This window comes from Eublepharis macularius, chromosome 15, assembly GCF_028583425.1.
Source record: "Eublepharis macularius isolate TG4126 chromosome 15, MPM_Emac_v1.0, whole genome shotgun sequence".
Lineage (NCBI taxonomy): Eukaryota > Metazoa > Chordata > Lepidosauria > Squamata > Eublepharidae > Eublepharis > Eublepharis macularius.
In genome coordinates, this window is record NC_072804.1 from 40,678,156 (window position 1) to 40,690,936 (window position 12,781).

The 12,781-nt window shown below is 43.0% G+C and overlaps 1 protein-coding gene across 4 annotated transcripts in view; it reads left to right on the top strand.

The window, feature by feature from the left end:
* EPB41 (erythrocyte membrane protein band 4.1) overlaps positions 1 to 6,359 on the top strand; it is a 141,291-nt gene extending 134,932 nt beyond the window's left edge. For all 4 annotated transcript variants that reach the window (XM_054999016.1, XM_054999015.1, XM_054999018.1 and 1 more), the window contains one exon: positions 1,129 to 6,359. The gene's annotated coding sequence lies outside the window, so the exon portion shown is untranslated. The remainder of the gene's footprint in view (positions 1 to 1,128) is intronic.
* Positions 6,360 to 12,781: the final 6,422 nt, after the last annotated feature.

A 12,781-nucleotide genomic window follows, 5' to 3' on the forward strand; every position in this document is an offset into this window, starting at 1 on the left:
AACCTACCTTATGGCACAATGCACTGGCTTACATGGCCCTTTAGAAGCAGACTTGGCCTGCACAAGGTACAGCCTGAGAGTACAATACATCTTGCCAGTTTTTGCAGCTGGCCCAGGGCTGCTGCTGCTGTCTCCATTATATATGCTGGCCCACCAGCTACAAAATGGCCAGGTGAAGTCTTCCACTGAATACTTGTGGGGCTCATACCTGAGTGGAGTGACATTGCTGCGGATGCCAGAGCAAGCTGGAAAATGTGCTAAGGGATCCCCTGCAGTCTGCGTGCCCTGCTGTATATCTTTTAAATACGCTACGTGCAGCCTGCATTTTATTACCATTAATAGTTAATGTTAGTTGCAAGCAATGTGTAGCCTGCATTAACTATTAATGGTAATAAAGTGATCCCCAGAATTGTGAGTTGTGCCTTCCTGCAATAGATGCTCACTTCCGTTCAAAATACACGATTACAAAATTCCGGTAACTTACAGCGGTCCTAGGACAAAGCCAAAAGTAATTCTGACTTCTGCACTGTTATAATGCCGTCCTATGCAGATGTGGGAACGGAGGATCACAGCAACACCTAATCTGAGATATCCATTGCAAATTGCACCTCCTCTCTGAGTTAGTTATAGGTATACACAGATTAGTCTCAACTGTGGGACTGACTTTCAAGTAAGCAAGTGTAGGATCATGGGTGCATCTGCCATTTTTGAACAAGTATTTTATTCTAGACAGCAGTAATGGAAGTATCTTTGGATGGTTTGATGCCAGCACTGGAGGCTGCCTTCAGTCAGACCTGAGGTTTGAAGCTTACGGCTTGTTCTGTTTCACACAGTCTTGTGTGTACCAAATAAAATGAGCTTTAGTCAGTTACTATTTTTCTTCTTTGAATTAGAGTCATCTCTCTCCTAAGGGCTTGCATTCTGTACCTCATACCCCCAGTTTACTCAGTGCAGGAATCACTCAGAGTATGAGGGTGGGAACATGTGTGCCTGTGTATGTATGCATCATGTGCATATGTTAGTATGTGTATGTTGGTGCACCATTTACTGGGCTATGCTGGCAGGTGTTTTTCAGTTCTCCCAGAATGTCTAAATCAATTAATAACATAACCGTTGTGTTTTCCTTAGGTGATATCTATTTCAGTCTTGAGAAAGGCCACCTGAAATATACCAGCAAAACTACAAGGAGAAACTACCTTGGAGCACCATGACCTCAAACTTGCCAGAGCTACTTTATCAGACATTCTATCACTCACTACTTGGAGTTGTGCTTTTGATGTTTACTTGAGATTCTCCTCAATACAATGGATCCTTTTTTGATTATCATTTTGATATATTGTGACTGACAGTATGCCATAATTTTCAGTGTATCAAAGTATTTTTACAGATTTTCTTTTTGGCATTCCTTTCCCAGCAACATATTTTTTTCAATCTGTATCATGAAGCCAGAAGGCTCACCAGGCAAAAATACAGGGCTTGCTGAAGGGGGTTTCCTTTAATTGTATTGCCATTCATAATTATTGTCCTTATCCTCATGCCCTTGCAATCTCGCAGTGAATTCTCACTCATTTCCCTTATACTTTAGTGTGGGGATGTCAGTAATCTAGAAGTGGCCCTTCTTACTAGAAAACAGCAAATTAGAGTCCATTTTGTGCGAGTTTTTTGCTCTCCTCTCATAATTGGTCCTGGAGTTTTTCTACCAATACATACACATATATACAAGACACATGTAGGTGTGTCTACTCTTTTTTGGCTCTGGATTTTCTTTGTGTTGTGAGCCCAAAGATGCTTCAACATAACAGGAAGCTGTGGAGGAATACAGTCACTGGTATTTCAGTAATATATCTGTGTTAAGAGAGAATGGAAGTTGCTTACTTTTTATACTGTGAATTCTAGAGTTTTTCAGTGAACTGTGACAAGGAACCTTTGCCTTCATCCCCCCCACCCTTCCTCTCCCATATTGCATTGGGCTTCTTAAAAATCTGCATCAATCTTATCAGTCATTCCCCCCCCCCCCATTAAATCAAACCTATTAGAAAAGAGTTTATGAGAGTATGGACTCTGAATGCTATGAAGTAGGGCTGTAACTTGCAGGAATAGGTTTTTTTTTCCTTCTCCCTCCTCAGTCCATTTGTATTTTCTTTTCTTTTTTTGGTAGGATAAGCTTAAAAATTTTGCTGGGTTTCTGAAGCACCACTTAAATTTAGCACATTGGTCGGCTGTCCACCCAAGAGATATATGATCTTTTATCACAGTTCAGGTAGTCCCTTAGAGAGACAATCCAGTAGTCCTACGGCTGTATTCTAAGCATGTGTGATGTCAAAAACTGTCTCTGATTTCCACCGATTGCTGTTAAATTGAGGCTGTTTGGAGATCAGTGAAGTGAACATAATTCCATCATTTTAATGTTCTTTTGCGAGATGATCTGCAAGTTCTGGTGGGATGCAGCCAGTGGAGCCTGCTGCTGTTGAGTGTCCTTCCTTCATTTTAATGGGATTGCATAGAGTGCCTCACATCAACCTTGCAGAACTGAACGGAAGGTGCAGAGCAGTGGGGCTGAGTGGATTGCTCCCTCAGGCTCCGTCATTGTCGTGCTGGAATGAAATAGCCGGGCCCTGGATTTTCTGCTGCAGCTCTCGTTCACTTAACACAGATGTGTGGTCTGTTTTATTAACACTGCAGAATTTTGTATGGCGTTTTTAAAAAATCAGAGCAAGACCAACAGTAGACAGAGGAGATTGGAGGTTTTTTTAAATTGAAGCTTTTAACTTACATTTTTAAGCAAATCATGTTTTTAAAAAGTTAGCATGAATATTCTAATTGGATACAAGGTTCAATTCTTATGTACGCTGCTGCCATTTGCACAATGGACGAGTGGAATCAACACCGGGGAGGTGGCATGCTCTTCTGGCTTGGCTGCATTTTCTTCCTTTACTGAGCTGGATGATATTTTCCCCCCAATGGCAAAACTAAAACAGCAGGCCTGACTTTTCCTTCCAGCAGTATTTGAAAACTGTGTAAGATATACACCGTAAGAGTTGTGGACAATACTATTTCTGAGAGAAGTGTAAAGTTGAAATTGTGTTGAGTATGCCACATAGCAGGAGCCATGGAGGGACACGGTCTGCTTCTAAGCTTAATTCTAGCCTGGGAGAAGTGGAAAATAAATTATTTCTGTTCTTTCAGCTATTAAAAACCCCCAGATGCATTGTTAAAAGAATTTTACTTCAATGAACTGAAAACTCCATTTTACTATTTTGACTGTAACTTTGCTTGCTACAATGTCATATCACATTTAATTTTTTCCCCTAGACTTGAATGTATTTTAATTTAAGTAGTCAGGGCTACAGGCTTTGTTAGAGCTGTGAGGATTGGTTTGGCTGGGCAGGGGGAGAGAAGAATTCAGCACTGCTTAGATATCTTTTGCTTTGATATGCGGTGGGGCACTGGCAGCCACAATCAGCTTCCAAAGCTGGCAACTGCCACTCAAAAGCTGTGATCTTGTGCACACTTAGCTATGGCTAAGCCCCACTGGCAACAGTGACAATCGCATCAGTCTTGAGGGGGGGGGGTGTTCTATAGAATCTTCTCTTAATCCCCCCCAAGTAGCCTACAACCCTGCCCTAGACATATTTTCTAGAATTTTAGACTTAAAAATATCAATCCATAGCACTTAATAATGTATTATGGAAGAAGAACTTGGATGTGCCACTTTCTCTTTTGCTGGCTCTTTGTATTTCTGTAGGTTTTTAATAGTTTTTTTACCTCCAGTATTAAAAACTTAAAGCAGCAGTTTTGCAAAAGAAAGGAGGATCAAATCCTCCCAGGTTCCCTGCTTGAAATCATCTGATTTCTCCTCCTTGCTGCAGTCTCCATCCTCTATGGCTTTTGTCAATGTGATTCCTGTGGTCCCTGGCTTAGCTTTTTGATGGTCAAATTAAGGCCCCTCCTTTCTTTCACCAGTGGGGGAAAAAGTCTGCTAGGCTCCAAGCCAGAATCATCCTTCTAGAAGGTCAGCCCTTATTAGTGTAGTTCAGCAACGTCTCATTTGAAACTGCCTTAAACTGAACCAGACCATTGGTCCATCTAGGTCAGTATTGTCTCTCCGACTGGCAGGAGCTCTCCAGGATCTCAGGCAGAGGTCTTTCACATCACATCCTGCCTGGTCCTTTTAACTGGAGATGCCAGAGATTGAACCTGAGACCTTCTGCATGCCAAGCAGATGTTGGACTACTGAACCATGGCCCCTCCCGTAACAGCTCCCCTGAGCTGTTTCTTTCCAGTGTTTTTGAAGGGTATGGCTTGTCCTTCCTTCTGCTCTTATTTCAGTAATCCACAAACAGCTGGGGGGTTGTTCCCCACATACTTGCCCTATCCATTGACCCACCTGCTTCTCTTTCAGAGTTCTCCACCACCTTTTTGGATCCCAGAACCCTCCAATATAGTATGCACCATTAAGACCTCCCCCTCCCCTACCCATGGTTTCTGATTAGGGTAGGTTTTCTGACCAAACACAACCTAGGCACAACTGTTTTCTTCGAAAAAGGCCAGCTGAAAAGCCTCCCACCCTATTTATAGCTTCTCTTGCATGTGTGTACACAAGAACTCCCCCCCCCCCCAATACAGGTTGTATACATGGTTGACTTATGTAAATATGTAGTGGCATTTTTTTTTAATTAAACTGATCTCATTAAAAGTTCCAAATCTCAAGAGAAGGGATCACACCATTGTAAAAGCCCTAAGGTCAGATGCAACAGCAAAGGGACTTTATATGTGAAAGAACTTATAGAAAATTGCTAGTGTGTGTGCATGTGTGTGTGTTTCCTGTATGTTTAAAACTGGATTTGTTCATCACAGCTGTACTTGAGCAAAAGTTAGTTTTGAAGAGTTGAAACAATTCCAGTGTAAGATTTTCATCTCTGAAAGAAGATGCTCCCACTTCATGCATTAGATGCATGGATTAGAATACATTCAGGGCTATGTCCACGCTATTACTTCTGTGGGAGAAAAATACAGAATTCTGCTATGTATAATTAATGCAAACAAATTAGCCTGACTTTGTAATTTGAATAATTTGTTTTGCTTATCCTGGGAGAGAGGCAAGGAGCTTTAGGAGGCATTGAAACATCTTCAACTGGTGAAGATCTTATTCAGCACCTCCTCTGGCTTCTAGATTGCCCGGGCAGAGCCACACGCTTGACAACCATAAGGGCTGGAAACTTGATTTTAATGCACAGCTTTAAAGATGCTGTAAGGGGAGATCTTAACCATTAGTCTGTTTGTAGAACTTGTGAACAGTCCCCTGGGTTGTTTACCTGTGGCAAGTAAAGATTGTTTCCTGGCAACCAGACCAGAAGATGGCATTACTTAATTGAGCAAGCGTTGGTGGGGTCTTTCAGGTTGTTGATGTGCCACAAGTGATTTCACATAAGTATGTGGGCAAGCGGGCTGGTAGGGGGGGAGGGAAACCTGTTTCAGGCCGATAACTTCTTTTGTGCTTTATTTGCCAGCTGGTTTAGCAGACACTATGAAAACATCTTACATTTAAGACAGCAGGGAAGAATCTTCCTGTCTGCTCACTAACAAACGTGCCGTACAGCCATTTCTTAGAAGGTGGGATCTTAGTTGCATCCTCGAAAGTGCTCCCCTCACACTGAAGTCCACAGAATACATTTGACTTCAGGTGCCCCTCGAAATGTCTGGAGACCAACCCCACTGTTACTGGTGCACATTAATGAAATGTGATCTCTATAATGCGGAGAGATGTCTTCAGTTATGTCCTTCCTAATTTATGGGGTGATCCAGAAACTGTCCTGACTGTATAGTAAAAAGAAGCTATTTATATATGAATGTTTGTACAGAAGGAAGGCAGGAGCACCGTGAGTTATACTGACCAAACTGGGAGAAAGAAAATACAGCTTCACATGCCATACACCAGCATGAGGCCAACCATTAAAGTACTGATACATCTTAGTCATTTGGGGTTTTCTTAAACGGTGGTTTGCCATTTTCATACAAAGAAAAATTAACCCTTGGTGTACTTAACATTGGGTTTGTTTTTGTTCTGGTTTTTTTTTTTACATGATCACAAACTATTTCACTGCACATATGAAGGAGCTTTGTAAATTTTTTAAGAGAATGGTGAATTGTATAGAATAGCAAGTTACATCTTTCTTTTAAAAATAGGAAATATTGCAACAGAGTAAAAAAGATAATCTTTATAGTTTAAGTAGCTGTTATTTTGGACTTTTGTAGTTAAAAGAAAAGTGGATGTAGCATTTAGATATAAGTGTTCAATCTTGCTACTTGTATTGCATTTTTTCAATAAATTTTCAAATAAAAATAGTATCTTGGTTGTCTGTGAAGCTCTCCTTTTGTCTTTACAACCTGTGGTTTTGAAGTTGCTGAGCCTTGATTCATAAATCAAGAGTGCATACAGCTCAAAGAGCGAGGTTTGCTCATAGCAGCCATAGTAAAGTCTGAGATTTCTTGGAAGTTGAAGTAACTCTCCCTACAGGGTGTGGTGAATTTGGGATCCTGGTTTCAGTTCCCTTTTCAGCTATGGACTTGGCTTGCTCAAAAGCCCTGTCTCTTGTGTTACTTTTGACGTGGGTATTAACAGACATGTATAAAATGGCAGGAATACCAACCCACCCCATAGCATTGTTTGTGAAAGACATTTGGCTTTAAAAGCGCTCTCCAAAACAATATTGATTGGAGCCTCAGGCAGTTTCTTTTGCAACCATGGTTAGCCTTGGGCTCTTTACCTTTCGAAGCCCCACACCAAAAAGAAGTCGCCCTATATAGACATTCTGCCTGAATGTGTGTGTATACCCAGAATCTGCTGAAGTCCACCATCTGAGAAGAATGTATGTACCTACTCATTGTGTATAGAGGGTGTCATCATACAACTGTTGTACAAAGCCGTGCATTTCTCTCCAATGTCTGCTTGTTGCTTATAGCCAGGCTGTTACCCAGAGCGTGGTTTTAAGTAGGCCGTGGGGTTGCTTGCTTTCCATCCACTCCTCTCCCATGTTAATTTTGTTTCACCTTTTAGCCACGATGAGTTATGTCTGCACCCTTGTCAGTGTTAATGAGGGTTCACTCCACTAGCATTTGGAATCAAGAGTTGAAGAAGTTAACACTGATGAGGCCAGTTCCCCTCCGCTCAGTTTGGAATCAACTGGATTTCTCAGTTTGGATTTCTCAGCTAGTGTGCATGCTGATGATGCTTGCATACATGTGTCTTTATTGTATCACCACCTTGAATTGCCCCCATGGGGAAAAAGCCACTTGGAAATTCTACTGCCAAACAAACACAAAGGGAGTTTTAAGGGTTGGATGGGGCAGGGGAGAAGTAACCATGCAACTGATTGCAAGGAATTTTTGAAACAGTTACCTTAGAGAAGTTACCAAACAAAATAAAAAATGGCTGATATCAACAGTGAACAGTCTCAGCCACCTATGGTTGATGCTGATGCGTACATTACAACTAACCACATTTAAATTTGGAGGTGAGAAATTAGCATAAGAAGGGTTGGAGGGAAGGAACAATGCCCACCAACTCTTCAACTTTATTTATTTATAGTCCACCTCACTGAGACTCAAGGCGGATTACCTAGTGTGAGATTAGAACAGTCAATATCAAGGACATTTCTAAGAGCTGGAGTTACCATTACACCACCTCTTTTCTGTGTCCAAAGGCTGCCCTAGAAGAATAACTCTGTGGGATAGTCCCACAAGTGATTCAGTCTGTCAGACTGCAGTATCCATCACCAGTTATGCAGTTCTGTCTGAAAGCAACCGATCCTTGCCACTTGAGCCATGTGTGTTGGAGGTTTGCATGCTAACCTCCTTTTTCTTTGATTAGACTGTGGTGCCACTGCAGAACTCAGAACTACTCATGTCTGATTTGCCAACGGGTGTCACTAGAACATGCATAATAAATTTGCATGGTGTCCCTCTTTCTGTACTAGAAGAGTTCTACAAACTCACTGAGTGTTTTTACACTGCAGAACCAGTGGAGGGAGCATGTAATGAAGTTTACCCAAGATCTACCAAATGGATACTGTGACATCTTTTGAAATCTTAGAAGTATGTGTTGCTGATAGCATGCACGTGACAGATCCAGCTATACCAGTGACCTGTCTTTTGAAAACTATCATTTCCATATCTAAACTTGTTCCATGAATTGAGCTTTTCCTGGAGGTAGTCTTTTCCTGGGTTGCTACCAGAGATCTCCCCGCCCCACATTTTAACTGGAGATAGCAGGATGCATGCAAAACTCGTGCTATTTAGTTCATTCTCACATGACAGCTACCTGTAGACCAGGATTCATGGTGACTCCCTGATGACAGAATGTTTCCATTACTGTTGCAGTAAATCCCTCTGGTGTGAGCCAATGGCTGAGCTATCTAGGATGGAGAAATGGTTGGGGCTGATCACCATATCATTTTTGCTCATCTCTCTAACTCCAGCAACGTCTCTCCATCACCTGCTGCTCTTGTGTTTTTTTAAAAGCTGCAGCAAAACTTGCACGAGCGCTCCACTTTGCCTTCTCCAAAGTGGAGAGGCTCAGTCCAACTATCCATCTTGGTTATTTTCAACGGCCTTTTTATGACTCTGAAGCCCACTCCCATTAGTGACAAGATGATACCGGTGATATGCTGGCCAAAAGCCAAGTGCTGAGGGGAGGGGGGTCAGCTCACCTTACCAGGACCTGCAGCAGATGTGCATGGAAGTGCCTCCCAGGCCCTCCACACTTCCCCACCCCTCCTGCAGCATGGCAGCTGCCGTGCCCTCCTCGCCCTCCTCCCTGCACGGCCCGCAAACTGAGCCCCAGGTGAGTCTGGGGACCAGTGCTTTTCCCTCCACTTTGCTATGAGACCCGCTCCCCGCCAGCCTTCTGAAAAGTGCAAAGCTTGTTAGTTTCCCCTGGCTCTTTGAACTCTGCTGCAGTGTGGGACCTGTCAGTTGTGTTGATGTTTTAACAAATGTGGACAGGGTCTCATCTGGGGCTGAAAGTGTCTGCATTCTAGGTTGCACGGTAAAGTGGAATTAAATTGTCATTAAATAGGGCTAGCTCGAGTCCGGAGCTAATCCCAAAATATATATATTTTTGGAAGCACCCTGATAAAGTTCTGGGCTCCTTGGTGTTAGGGGAAGATGGCTACAGGCATACATAGATAGCTGAGGGACAAGGGAGTGATACGCAAAAAATTCACTAGTACATGAACTGTGTGATCTGAACTGTCTTCTCAGTCTCGGCTGGGGGCAGCTCTTTTTCCATATCTTTGTAATGCATCTAAAACTTCTGTCCAGAAAAGAAGCTGCATGGAAAGGGGTCTTTTATACTACAAGAGGGAGAATACAATGAATAAAAAAGTCACCCTGACCCTGTTGATTTTTTGCCAATCAAGTAGTTGTTAAAGGCATGGAGCCTCGGTCTGTAAAAAGGAGGTTACTTTACATTCTAGAGGTGCCAAAGAAGGCAGGAAGGAGTTGTGTAAACGAAAGCGGCTCCTTCACCCTTCCAAGCTTCAGCATCCCTCTTTGTGAGCCACGAGTCCATTGCGGACAGGGTTTTTATCACCCCTGCAAGTCATTGTCAGCCTAAGCATCAGCCTTCTTGTTTCTGGTGGCATCGGACTAAAGCCTGGCCCCCCGAGTGAAGTGCTTATGCAAGCAAAACAAATTAATCAGCTTCTCCGGTGAGAAAGAAATGCTTTCTCCTGCCAAACTGCCTATGTTGCTTGGCAGGGTGGGGAAAATCTGAAGTTAAAAAGAGGTAAGATTCCAAAGCTGGATATTTTTAGTTTATTTCCACTCTGCAGAAATTAAAAGTATCTAGCCTGATTTGTGGCGGGTCAAGTTTATTTAACCGGGAACATGTCAAAAGGTGGGTTCTGTCCCTTAGGGAACTTTGGGGAAAAGATCAACAGAGCAATAACACTTAAATGAGGCCAGCAGCCCAAACTCTCGTTTCCCAGCAGAAGTTTGTTTGAGGGCCTGGCTATTTCCACTTGAGAAAGGTTGGTGTACGATAGGATGCAACTACAGAATGAATTTGTCACTGATATTTGTATTTACCTGGTTAGGAATAGAAACGTCTCCATCTCATAACCTTTGGGTGCTTTGCAAATCAGATGATGCAAAGCTGACAATGAAGCTTCCCAATCATCAAATTCAAACAGGAGAGGACTGTGCAGGAAGGTCTGCTTTTCCTTCGCACAGATCCTTGCTGGCTCAGTGGCCCTGGGGGAAAGCATTCTTGATTCTGTATCACCAACAGTGTCTCCTCTCTTCTTGGCCTGAGATAGTTCTCTTTAACACTCGGTCTTTTCAGGTTAGTTCTACTGCTCTGATAATTTAGTTTGCTCTCCAGAGAGGCGGAAGTAATACATTAGAGAGAACGAAAGAGGGAAAGGGGCTGTTGCTCTGAGATCAATGGTGCTCAGCCTGTTATGGAATTGTTCTGCAATTTTAGGTAAGGATTGAACTAGATCAGCATTGGATCTCTTCCAAAACTGAATCTAATTCTTTGATGTATGAAAACCTGATTCCCTCTGTGTGCCTCTGTTGGAGAGCACAAGTTCTCTGACTAAAGTGAGTGGTTTATCCTTGGCCAACAGCCAGGCACACAGAAAAGGAAAGGAGAGAACAAACACATCTCTTTCTCTCTCTTTCCCTCTCGTGTTTTAAGATCGGTGGGAGGAGGCATTGCATGGAAGAGAAAGTTTATAAAAACTAGCAAGTTTATAACACTCGCAAGAGGCTTCACTGATCCCCAGTACTGTTTATATAAGGGATGGAACACAAGGTCTGTCAAACCCAGACTGTGAAAAGAATTGCACAGGCACATGAATTTAAATCAGGCGGCTTTCCCAATCCCAGCACAGGAGTGGGGGGAGAAACTGTAGCTAGTAGGATTGTCTATTACACTTTTCTCCTGAGGAAATGCTAAATTGTTATCTGTCACCATTGTTAAAGAAGAGTGAGATGTACAACCAAGGCATGAAGCTTTCGTTAGGAAGATATAAGCTGATCCACCAAGGAGAGGATGTTCCTCTGCTCCAGGTAAGGAAGACTGTCAGATGGATTTATTGATGTCGATCCAGGGAGCACGGAGCTTGAATCCACCCTCCACCAGCCATAGGTAGAGAGAGAGTGGTCCAAGATCATCCAAGTAAATATTTGAACCCAAATCTTCCCAATCCTAATTCAACACTGTCAGATCAGTCTGCACACTACAATGTGTGCTATTTGTGCATTTCTTGGAAGCATCTGCACATAGCAACCATTGATCCAGATGCAAGGATAGTGGATCATTCCCGGGTTCCCCTCCCCTCCCCTCCACTAAAGGGCTCTTGCAGATGGCAACTTTGGCCCCTTTGCCTTCCCTGCTGCAGCCTCCAACCCACATGGCTCCTAAACTTTCCCAGAGTTACATAGGAGTATGTAGAAAAGACTGTCAGGCAACTTCGACTACTGGATTACCGGACCCAACCTGTTTGGTTGAACGCAGGTCTCTAATCTGGAGAACTGGGTTTCATTCCCCACGCCTCCACTTGAAGCCAGCTGAGTGACCTTGAGTCAGTCACAGCTTCTAGGAGCTCTCTCAGCCCCACCCACCTCACAGGGTGTTTTGTTGTGTTAATAATAATAACATACTTTGTAAACCGCTCTGAGTGGGTATTAAGTCATCCTGAAGGGCAGTAAATAAATTGAATATTATTATTATTATTATTATTATTATTATTATTATTATTATTATTATTATTATTATTATTACCCTTTCTCTATATATGATTTCCAGGCTGAACACTTGAGAAGCTGCCTCACACTGAATCAAACCAGCAAGTATCAATATTGTCTACTCAGACTGGCAGTAGGTTTCGGGTAGAGGTCTATCACATCACCTGCTGCCTGAACCTTTAAACTGGAGATGCCGGGGATTGAACATGGGACCTTCGGCATGCCAGGCAGATGCTCTACCACTGAGCCATGGCCTCTCCCCTAATTTGAAATGAGTTCCGTTTAGCATTCCTCCTCGTGGTTCACTTAGGAAAATCAGTAAAGAGCCAGAAAGAGAGTCACACTTTCGATACAATGGGAATACCTCAGAGAGCCTTGGGAGAGGGCTGGTTTCGAGGTTTGGCATGATGAGTCATCTGTTGAGGACCAGCTGTGTTGTAGGAATTCATTTACATGAGACATTGTACACAGGGATGCTCAAGTGTAGGGAGACACAATGTTAGCCAGGAAGCGTAGTTTAAAAGGGCTGGCTGATATTGCTCCTCAGAGGGTTTATTAATTTCATCTTCACCTACCACAACGCTCTGTCAATTTCACCTTTCTACAAGAGGGCAGTTTAAAAAGACAGGGCCATTGCTCAGCAGAGGGTTTGTTAATTTCATCTTCACCTCCAGAAGAGGAGGTGAAATTGACTTCAGGGAGGTGAAGATGAAATTAACAAACCCTCTGAGGAGTGATCTCTGCAGGCTCTTTTTAAATTACAGTTCCCGGCTAACATTGCGTTTTCCCTACACTTGAGCATCCCTATGCACAATGTCTTGTGTAGAGAGACTCTTACTTCATAGTAGGAGGAGGACATGAATGTGACCCTCTTTATCTCCTTGTGGCCTTGTTCGCACCTATGGGGCTTACAGGAGCATGAATGAGTCATGCTTATTCCTGCCTCCAAGACGTTCTGTGTGCACATGCACAACAAACTTAGTTGGAGGGGGGGAGCATCTGAGGGCTCAGCCCTCCCCATCCTGAA